We start from the raw sequence: 12,498 nt of genomic DNA, 5'->3' as shown, positions 1-12,498 counted from the left end.
AATAAACAGACTAAGTTATAATGCCCAATATTTAGAGCTTTTTTAGAATGTGCTTTGGTACCTAATTCTATTATATTGTTCTGGAGAGATGAGAGAAAAAAGTTAGTTCTCTGCAAGGTTCAAACCATGGACCTCCGTGGTCGTAGCTACATTCTATTCTACCATAGAAAAGGGATTACACCCCGACAACTGTGGCTAGGGAAGCTTTATTGTGGTTGTCACGCACATTTCCACCAGTTATCCTGAAGTCTGATTTGTTAGTCGTAAGCTTTTCACGAGACAAATAGGCAGCTTAGCCGCTGGTAAAGTCACAATTCCAGTGTAGGGACGTTGTAGACCCTTGTGATTTCTTTCCAAATCAAGGCGAACCACGGAATAAGGCGAAATAGCGTAGTATCGCATCTGTCAATGAGTGAGATAGATGCGTGTCCGTTGTGCGTAGTTATCGATTCGGAGGGATGAGAGAAAGGGATGTTGAATACGGGAAGAGTTCGAAACCAACGACTTCCGTGGTCATAGCCAGATGCTCTAACCCCCAGAAGAAGGATGTACATCCCGACCAGAGTGAGTTATCTTTGATTTCGCCGCCATGGTCATCAATTATGCAAATTTGGGACAACACTTGAAAGTTGAAACTGTCATATGAAAATATTCTGTTCTAGCTAAAATACCATACAGAGGAGCCCATACCTTTAACTTTTGAAATTTTCTTATCTTAGCATTTTGTATTTTAATTTATAAATATCTATATTTAATTTTTTTTATCGGCAAAGTTTGGATATTTATGTCAAAGTATTAATAAAAATTTAGGATTTTTTCCTTAAAAAAAATTAAATTTTTTTGCAGAAAGCCATTTTAAAAGGAGAATATGGGATAATGTAAGAAATAACTTTGTTATAATTCTTTTTCAAAGATAAATTTTCCATTTTCGTCTTGATTTTGAGCAAAATTTCTGCATGGCATTTTTCTTTGTAATACTATTGAACTATTTTTGTCGTTAAAATGCTTTTTTCAGAATCAATAAATTAAACCAGTTAAAAGAAAAATAATGATTCTAGGACGTCTAACGGAAGCAAAAAAATTAATTGAAAGATAATAACCAGTTGCGTTCGTGGGGAAAAAATCCCGGATCAAAGGCAAGCTTTCATAGGAAGGTTTGTAATTATCTCTAGTCTGATATAGTTAGTGGAGATAAATCAACTAAAAGGCTGCGGATTTTATAAGAAATTATAGGTTCTATATATCTGTACATATAATCCTTGTATGTTACATTTTTAAAAATGTTTTTCAATTTTTTTAAATGTTGATATGATTTATTCTCATATTTAAGAAATACATAGTTTAAAATTTTGAAAAAAACTCCTTATGAATTGAAAATATAAGAATTTTAATGAGTATAATCATAATATAAATTATCATAAATATACCAACTAAGTTATACGATGTTACATGGGTATAGATGTCATGATTAAAATTAAGCAATTAGTGTTTTAGCAATTTATTTGTTTTGTAGGGTAAGGAAGAAATAATTTTTACTCTTTATGGGGCTTTTTAATGCATTTTAGTGATCCAAATAAGACACAATTGGAGCAACAAATAAGTCAAATGTTGCGTTTAAGATTTAAAAATCATACATACTTCGTTCGAATTTATTATTTTTAATTCGTTTATATATGATGCATTTCATTCATAAGGATATTTTCTGCATTCATACACTAGGAAAAAACGTATGGTCAAAACTATTAGATTATTGTAAAATTTGCAGCGTTTTTGGCTCCAAGAGAGCACCAAAAGGCTCGGTAATTTTTACCGAAGCTCTTAGGTAATTATTTTGGTGAAATTAACAACAGAATATGATTTTATGATTAGCGTAAAAATTTGGTAAACACGGTAAAATTTGGTAGTTTTATCATTGTACAATAGAAAATGGCATAAAATTCATTTTTGTCGGTTAAATTTACTTTTCAGCTTTGTATTTTTTACTAAATGTTTGATAATAACAACGATAATTTTGAAAACAGAATTTCCGATATGAAAGGAAAAGCTACCAAATGAAAGTTTTAAATACCTTATTGTTTGGTTTTTATTACTCGAATCGTCAATACCATACAGTACAATAATTTTACTGGGATTTTTTTCTCTTTGTAATAAAAAATTAAATTGAATCATGTATTCATTCAATTTAACTATAGTATCTATTTTAAAGTTAAAGAAGTGAGATATATATCTTAGCACCATATTAATATTGCAGCAAAATGGAACGATATTGTAATTAAACGCGCTTTAAAATTTCTGACAGTTCCTAATGAATCATGAGCCATCCATCTACCCACAGTACAAGCAACTGAAACGTTGAACAATATACGTTGTCACAAGCATATTTGTACTGAAATTTTAAATATTTAAATAAGACCTCATCGAATAATATTCATTATATTTTTTTGAAGAATTTTTAGGAGAAAGCAGTGAACGAATATTGAATATTGAAGACATATTGAAACGAATTCGTTGAAAGTTCGGTTTTATTACTATGGAGATAAAAAGATTATGAGCATTTTGTTGTTGTTGTTGATGTTTTTAATAACGCTTTAACATATCAAACTCGCCAGACATTTTTCTTTTGCGAATTAAGTCAGTAAGGTACTCGCATTTCGCAACAGAGCACCGCAAAGGTGAAAGTACGTCTTAACTCAGAACCCCGAGGATAGATGGCAGCACTTCTAATTTCTCAGGCCACTTATTGCATGTGCTCAATGGGTCGTAGAGGAGCCAATGATCAAAACAAGATCCCTCCGGACCATAGTTTGATTCCCTAACAACTGGGTTATCAAGGCCTGGAGAATTTTCTAAGGACCGGAACATTGCTTAAGGAAAAGCGAAGCATGATGTTATCAAGATGTTTTTTATAAATATTAACTTGCTAAATACTATTTTATCATACAATATTTATCACTGCGCCGACCAGGTGGCCGAGTGCTTAGCGTGTCTGACTGAGGAGCCATTAGCCGCGGGTTCGAATCCTGATCAGGGCACGGATGTTTCTTTCTCCCTCTTTCTGTGAGTTGTCTTCTGATGTGTGAATGTGATCCTCCCTATAAACGGGTTTGTGGTTGTGTTACGTAGGCGACGCTGCTCCACCTCCGTGGCTTCACCACAGGTGCCCACTGGGTAACGAGAAAAGAGTAGCAGTTCTGGGATTCCTGTGGCCAATGGGACAATCCCCAAGTGCCCGCCATTAAAAAAAAATATTTATCACAGCATTGGCAAATATAAGAATTTTATAAGTTCTATTTTTCAAAGATATCTAGAATAAATTCACTAAAATGTTTATTTTAATTTTAGGTATAATAGGAAAAGTAAAGCTATAAGGTATTTTAGGTTTGACACGTGCTATACGCCTACGACTTTGCAATCAAAAATGCATAACTTACTTAAAAATTGTGCGATATGTATCAAATGATTTTCTCCTAAAAGGATAGTTGTTTTAGAATAAGATGTTGGTCATATTTGAATCATCTATCATTTTAGATTAGATTTAAATTATGACTTTAGTCATTTGAAGCAATTTCATGTTTTTTTTTTAATGTTAAAGATTGTATTTCTACAATGCAGTTTCTTTTTAATTATTTCGAAATTTCCATTAAATATTATATATTCGTATTTTTTCAGAAAAAAAATCTTTTTTCGTTATACTTAAAAAATTTAATCAATTAAAGTTTAATTTGAAATACTTTTTAAAAGAAAATATCAGAGTTTTAATAAGTAGAATCATTGTCATCGAGTAATAAACTATTTAAATTATAAAAGGTTAATGATTGATTGATGTCGAGTTTAAAATTAAATTCCGGAATATGTGTTCTTAATGATGTATTTCTTATATTTCATGATCATTTGAACTATTTATACTTTTAGAAAAAGCTTTTAAGTACAACACACATTATCGCACAGCGAAAGAAATATTGCACTGTATAGTAGTGACATTTCCGGAGAAAAAAACATAACCCATAATTCTGGTTAATAAAACAAAAATATATGGTATTTAAATCGTAACGGTTTACTAAAAATTGTGGTTTTCAAAATCATAGTTTGTATTTCCGCATATTTAGAAAAAAATTCAACTCAAAGAAGTAAATTTTAACCGAATATACGACTTTTATGCCGTGCTCTAAAGTATCATTATAAAATTGTAAAATTTTACCACATTTACCAAATTTTTTTACATAATATAAAAATATAAATTATTGTTAATTTTATTAAAACCATCGAAGTGCTTTGGTAAAAATTACCGTGCTTTATGGTATTTCCTTAAAGCCAGAAACACGGTAAATTTCACCATATTCTGGTAGATTTCACCATACTTTTGTATTTGAGCATATTTGTCCAATTTCGATGCGTTTATTTTTGCCACAACTTTTGATTCTCATTCGGAAGATTAATTTATTACATTAAAAGTAACAACAATTTCTGTCTTAATATTAAATTAATTAATCATTTGAGATGTCCCAAATGTCCACATTATACAGAGTGTTTATAAAGTCCCGAACCCATTTTGATGTTTAATAACTCATAAAATAATAAAGGTAGATTAAAATTAATAACATAAATGGTTAGATAGACTCAAAAAGTTTCATGACCCTTGTCAATGAACTTCCACGTGTGCCCCCTTCGTCGCACAGAGAATATCAAGTCGATAGGCAATTTCAACTTTATAAACACCCTGTATATTTTACAACTTATTTTACAAAACATTTCTTGCAACAAAGTTCTGCCGACTCGGTAAAAATTACCGATATTTTTGGTGTTCCCATAGAGCTAGAAACACAGTATCATAATTCGTAATATTTTATAGTGTTTTATCATACTTTTGTAGTTTCGAACATAATTTTTTTCAGTGCGGTATATTAAACCAAAGTACTGTGCTAATTTGCGGTAAATTTGATAGGAGATTCAATTAAACTATGTTTCAATACAAACTAAATCACTACTTCAGATATTTAAGTTTGAGACGCACGATAATTTGGTATAAATTAACACCATATTAAGGGTGTATCAAATTTGAAAGGTATTATAGTTACACACTCTAAGTTTACAAATTATTCAGAGTGCATGATTAATTCATGAATTTAATTAGTGCATAATTAATTCATGTGCAACAAAAGCAACTGATTTAGCACTAAAATATTCTTTTTTTTCTTCAAATTTTTCTAGTTAGATATGACCTTATCAAATAATATATGTATCAAATTTTTGGCAAATAATTTTACGAAATTTCTTTTAAAGATATCTTGAAACAAATTACGGAAAGTAAGTTTTTAGTATTATAATGATAACATCTTTCTGAAAGCTTGCAAGCTATTATTTCAAAAGAGTTCTTTGATAAGTCCAAAAATCATATGATCTTATCAAACAATATTTATAAGAATTTTGTATAAAGTCTGAATTTTGAGAGAACTATTTTTCAAACATATTTTACAATAATTTTGCTTAGATTCTCTTTAATTATCAAGATAACAAGGAAATAAAAGAATATGGCATTTTAGGTATGGTACGTGCTATGTGCATTATATTGCTATCAGAATAAACTGACTAAATATAAAGGGTATTTTTCAAAATAAAATGATTTTCTTGCCACCGAAAGTAGTTTCAGAATAGGATATTTCTCTCGTGAGAATTTAAGTTATCATTTTAGATAAAAAGTTTAGTTATTTGAGGCAATTTCAGATTTTCTAATAAAAATTGTCTCGCCACAATCTTACTGCTGCAATTTTTTTCATTTTTTAAAGTGCTTCATTAACTTTATGCTAAAACTTTCATTACATATTCGCTTTTAAAATTGCAGTAATAATGCGAATTTTCATTTTGAAAAAATATTTATATTGTCTCATGCGCTTGTACGAAAATGCAAGGTGTTTTTTTGACTTCATTAAGCTGGTGATGAGATAAAGGAATATAAATGAAATAAATTCAAACGATTTTATTTCCAATTATTTTTAAATCTTGCATAAATGATGGACATTATGTTTCAGTTTTTTTTAATTAATATTTTCAAAAAACGTTTTCCCTCCATTCCTAAAATTTATAATAATTTATCGCTAGAGTGTCTTTAATATTCTTCTGAAATAATTTTCATAATTTAAAATCCCTCTTATATGGAAATATGATCAAAGGTGCATGAATTAATTTAAAAAATACTGTAAAAAAATAAATTCTTATATAAACATTGCCGAAAGAGGATGGTCTTATAGGGTGGAGTAAAAGAATTCAAATATCTTTTGAAACTTAAGAAATCTACTACACGAAAAAAAGTAATAGTAATAGAAGATAAATGTAGAGGAAAATAAAAACAAGAAGTCCAGACTCAGAGCTGCCTCTTAACCCTAGCAACAATTTGTTGTTGTTGTAGTTCATTTATGTCGCACTAGAGCTGGACAATGGGCTATTGGCGACGGTCTGGGAAACATCCTTGAGAATGATCCATCACAATTTTGATCCTTTGCAGGGGGGTGGGGGTGGCACCCCTACTTTGGTGGCCCAACGACCTGCTCGCGAAGTCGAGCACTTTACGGTAGAACAGTTTAACGAGGACCAATACCGCGCACCCTCGGTCCCTATGCAGACTGATCCAAGTGGTCACCCATCCGCACACTGACCGCAGCCAGTGATGCTTGACTTCGGTGATCTGCTGGGAACCGTGTCTTAACGATCAGTCCACTGCGGGACGTAACAATTTTACCTTGGCCCCAGTTGAGCTCAAAACTGGCTCAATATGAGTCCTATATGAGCAAGCACCAAGGAACCAATATTGGGATAGCTAGATTTTCTAATATTGGTCCAATATAAGGGCAATATCGGCCGTTATGTGGCCAAAATAGGGCCTGCATTGGCTGATTAATGAATATTAAATATCGGATGAATCGAATAATTTTACATAGAGCCGATATTGGATATAAAGTGGCTGTAAAATATCGGGGTAAATCGGACAATTCCATCTAGGGCTAATATCGGGAAAATAATGGCTCTTTGAACTCAAGAATTCGTGAATATTGGTCCAATGAGGGCCCAAGTCATTTTGCTGCTCGGGAACTTTTGAGAGGATGACGTTTGTGAGGAGAGTAGAAAACGACAATACCAACATTCTTCTAACAAAAGGTACCCCAAGATTAAATCGAGTTAATACGTTTTATACACCAGGGAATTGATATTTAATAATCGTGGTGGTAGTTACGCTACGTTTGTGCTTTTATACTTTAAATCGAAAATCGACATTTTAGAATTTTTTTTTAAATGAGCGTTCTACTACTTATTAATCATCGCTTTGGGTCATTCATATTACAGAAAAATAATTACATTGAGTTTAAAATCTATCTAAAGTGCGTATGCAGAAAGATAGACGGAAAGTAAACAAATAGGTTGCAGAATCTTGGTAAGGTTTGCCTAGAGCCTCTGAATTAGACAGGCTGACTTATCATTTATTTTTGGAGCAAAGAGCTAACATAAGCACATAACATAACTAATACTAACATAACGTTAACTTGCGAACTTGCTTGCTTCAATATTGCTTGATAGGTCAGCTCTGATAGTATAGGAGCCTTAGGTTTGCCCTTTTTGGAGATTTTATTTGCATTTTATTATTTTTACGGAGCCATGCTAAAGATGAATCCCAAATGAGTTATTCCGTTTGAAATAATTGCATGAATTATTCAGAATAAAATTGAACTACATTTTTTAATAAACTAAATACAATTAAACATTGAATTTCTATTCTTCAAGTGTTCCTGTGGTTATAAACCACTTAACTGATTAACTTTAACTGATCAACTTTAACTACAAACTAATCAAATTTATATTATTATGCTTACTGATAAAACAGTTATGATTTTAAAGAATAAATAAAATGTTATTGCAAAATTTAGCCACAAATGCATCATTATCGATTAACTAATGTAGCATTATATTAAAGGTGTAATAAAAATATTGCTAGTCAATTTTAATACAAATTAGCAATAAACAGTTTTTTATAATTGTAAATAATTGATTTTTAATAAAAAATTAAAGCATAAAAATGTAAGATAAAGTACTTAATCACTGATTGAACTTGAAGTATATAGTGTTAGAATCTACTTGAATCTACATTAACGAACAAATCACTATAAAAACCGTAACACATATTCGTAGTATGTTTAGCGCCATGCGTAACGTGTTTTTTTTTTATTTGTCTTACGCTGAATGGACTATAGCCAAATGTAGTTTTTGTTCAGTTTGCATTTTAAATAATCAACCCCCTTGTCCAAGAGTTCGTGGGTTCGGCTCCAGCCGGTCGAAGACTCCCCGTGTAGTAAATGGTGACTGATGCACGTTAAATCTGTCGAGTCTCAAAGTCCTCCATGTTCCCATAACAAATCAATACCTCTGGGGGTACCGATCCAGGAGTTTCCTTGCCTTCTGGATTGGTTCAAAATTACGGCGTTGAACATTAGTAGTCGTAAGCCCAAAAATTGGGTCGGCTGTTCAACGGCGGTAATAAAATAAAATAAAATCAACCCCCTTGCCAAAGAATTGAAATCTAACCTAGTCTTTTAAAATTGTTTTTACCATTAACGCTGTTTTTCGAAGCTCTGTCATCAAGGAAAATAAAAAAAAAGCCATAGTTCAAGCTCCTTACACTTGAAGAAATGCAATGATTTTAAACTACAGTGAACTCTCACTTATGCACTGGTGTAAGGGGCCAAGAGAAGAAAGCGCATAAGTGAAAGAGGCGCAAAAGTGAAAAACTTCAAAATTCTAAAACGCAACGTAAATTGCAGTGACAATAAGAATAAATATGTTTCTAAAGATTAAATGTTAATATTTATACTGTTTTGGTATTTACTATAACTATACAAAGAAAAAATTTAACATACCTTAAGACAATTTATTTTCTTACGAAATAATCTTAATACATGTTTGTATTTGTTTTTGCCAACGTTATTCAAAAACAATTTTTTCCAGTTCATATAAATGGGTTAAGGGGGAGTTTCAGAAGCAAAATTAAATTGCAAATAGTCACGAATAGTGTCTAAAGCTTTCAATACTGCTGTGTGATTTGGAGGAACTTTATCATCCACCACGTTCTCAAGTTTTAGTTAGATATAAATGGTTCTTCACAAAAAATTTGAGTTTTATAGGAGGAGGTGAAACATCACATGATAAATTTCTAAGAAAAGTACTTGACGTCATAATATGCTGCTCAATAAGTTGTTCAAGTACTTCTGTCTCATGATGTCCATCTGACTGCAAGTAAGTGATCGCGGTCTCTTTCATCTTTCGTATTCCAGGTGTCTTTTATTTTCTTCTGGAAAACAGCATTGGAGTGAAACTAACCTCTGGACAAGAGAAATGGTCATTTTCTAAGAGATGAATGGGCTTTCATTGTTGTTGGTGTAACAGATAAGACACCCTATTCAAAATTCTAGAAAGAATGTCTTTCCAGAAACAGCGAAAATGAAAAGGTCACAGGGGGAAGCAAATTCAATAGGATCTAACAACATATATTTCTTTTTATCTGTATCAAGGATTGCTTATTTGCTTCATTTTTAATTTAAAACACTTTTTTAAAAAGAAAAAATATTTAAAGGATTAAAAAATTAAAATGTTAGCCTAAAATTTCGGTGCATAATTGAAAAATTTATTTTTAGAGCGACGCATAAACGAAGGATGTTTATCATTATTTTCCTATCTAATGTACTGGGACCTATAAAAATCGTCGTATAAATGAAAAAGGTGCATAAAAGAGGTGGTGCATAAGTGAAAGATCACTGTATATATATGTAGTCTTGTCGTGAAGAATTATCTGAACTTTCAGAAAGCAGACTAGTGTAGACAAATCTAGTACAGACAAATAATTTTTTCACCTATATGAAAATTATTAAAATCAATGCCTTATTCTCAGTTTTTGGAAAGTTTTTTATGAGCCCAGGTAATGCAGCCTAGGGGTAAATTTTTAAATATTAAAAAATTAGACCGCAAACTCTTTTCATTTTCACAAAACAGTGGCTTCTTACCATATTGACGATATGCGCCATTTTCAAAATAAGCGTAAACAGTGTCGGCTTTAGATAGGCTAAACTTGAGCTAACAGTCATGTGTAACAGTTGCAAATTCACAACAGTTATAAAATTAGCATATTATTCGCAAAAAAGCACCATTTCATATTATGACGGAGCCTCAAAGAACAGCCATAAGTCTCATATTTTGAAATCATTATTTTTTCAATATTTTTACTCATATCAAAAAAAGCTGTTGAACATCTTTAGCATATAAGTAAAATCTGATTAATAGTATTTTCTTCTCAATCTGAGGATGTTCCCGGATGTCCCCTGAGAATGTTAATGCGCATTTTGGTCACATTCCTATAAAATTATTACATGCAGCTGTTTTCAAAAATTATGTTTTTATTGGTTTTGATAGTTTTTCCATTTAAAAAGACAGAGCCATATATGATGTTTAATAATTGAAGAATCATTTTTAATATTTTTTAAAGTAATTTTTTTGCTTATTTTTTCCGAATGCAAGCATAATAATATAGAAAATACAATTAGCTCTACAAGTAGATCATTCATATGCTTATCAATGGGGCATGTATACAAACGCAAAGCAATTTCGAAAAAAAGTTTCCCTGATAAATACTTTTTTATATCTCAAATCGAAAATATTAAGAGTCATTTCCTTAAACCTAAAAATGAAGAAAATAAACTTAGATTTTTATTTTTAAAATTTTACATTTATAATTTTTAAGATCTATTAATGAATATAGTCAAGTAAAAATATTCAGGCAAATATCTAATTAAATGGAATATGACTTGTTAAATATGAAAAACGTATTTTTTAATAATATATCAAGCATCTTCTTAAATAATGTTTTTTATTTTTTTCTCAAGCACCTGGGACTGTATATTGATTTCACAAAATCACGAATGCAATAAATCTAAAAATGTAAAAATCTACAATCCATGTTGTGTTAGGATAAAACGATAATTTCTATCATTGCAAAAGAGTTTTAAAATCCGCTTAAAGGAATTTCAAAGCTTCTTAAACCAAAAAGTGAAAGCTTGTGAAAAATAAAATTAGAAATATTTTTGAAAAAGTATGAATCATTTTCTTAATCCTAGCAATTAAGATAATTTACTTATATTTTATAAAATTTTGCATTGAAATTAAGAACATATTATGATTTTTAAGCCTTACAAGAGATTATAGTCAAGGTAAAATACTCCCAAGATGATCTAATTAAAAGAAATATGATTTGGTAAATGAGAAAAACGTATTATTTAATAATATATCAAGCACGTCCATAAAAAAATGATTTTTATTTGTCATCAAATAACCGAGATTCCATACTGATTTTACAAAAGCACGTGGGCAATAAATCTTAAAATGTACGAAATACAGACCATATTTCTTTAGGATAAAGCACTAATTTCTGTCGTTTCACAAGAGTTTCAAAATCGTTTTCAAGGAATTCCCAAAGCTTCTTGAGCCAAAAAGAAAACAAGAAGCAAGATGGTCTTTTTAATTAACATTTTCATTGCTTCTGCAAGCCAGGTGAGTAGATGTGCAATTAACTTTTCTTAGCAGTAATGCCCTATGGGCAAGCAAATTTGCAACACAATTTTGTTTTATGGTCTTTAGATAAATGGGAATTGTTGTAACAAGTATTATCGTAAAAGAGTCGAATTTTCGGTTCAAAAGTAAGTGCTCAGTTGCTTGAAAATTTAATTGCTAAAGTAGTTAAATTTAGCGTTTCGGCATATAAATAAAATTAATTGTTTCATTACTTCGCTGTTCTACTTATATTTAATTTTAGAAGTTGAACAAGTAAAGAAGTAATTAGTTAAGTAAATTGTGAGTTTATTAACACTTAAAATACGTGTGACGAGTTTAATGATAGTGATGCCACACACTTCGAAGTTTTAAATCTCTGTTTTAAAACGAATACAATGAATGATTTATTGATATTGTAATTAATTTATATTCCTTGAATGGAAATTTAGAAATATGATATAATGCGGTGTTTTTCTTTGTTTATTACTTAAATATTTCTTTCGTGTTATTCAGCTATGAAGAAAGTTTGAAGTATATGCTCCAGACGTTTTTGTTTTTTGAAAAAAGTTTCTTAAGAAAAATCAACAAAATGTGATTAGAATTTTGTTTTTATGTAATTATTTTTACTAAATATAAGCTGTAAAACAATCGTGTGGATAAATTAGAACTGTAGCACGAAACATTATCCAGAAACAGTAAAATTTTCAGTTAAAAATAAGTGATAATTTTGTTGAAAGTTTAATTCATAAAGTAATTAATTTTAGTATTTCAGCGCATATATCAAATTGTCTAATTACTCACTGCGTAACTTATATTTAGTTTTACACTAAGATAAAAAAGTATGGTTAAAACTATCATCAGAAGATCGTAAAATTTGCTGTGTTTCTGGCTTTATTCTAGCACCAAAATTAATCGGCA

Source organism: Parasteatoda tepidariorum, chromosome 10 (genome assembly GCF_982258835.1).
Source record: "Parasteatoda tepidariorum strain Cologne lab strain chromosome 10, Ptep-v5.0, whole genome shotgun sequence".
NCBI lineage: Eukaryota > Metazoa > Arthropoda > Arachnida > Araneae > Theridiidae > Parasteatoda > Parasteatoda tepidariorum.
This window is presented reverse-complemented; position numbering follows the sequence as displayed.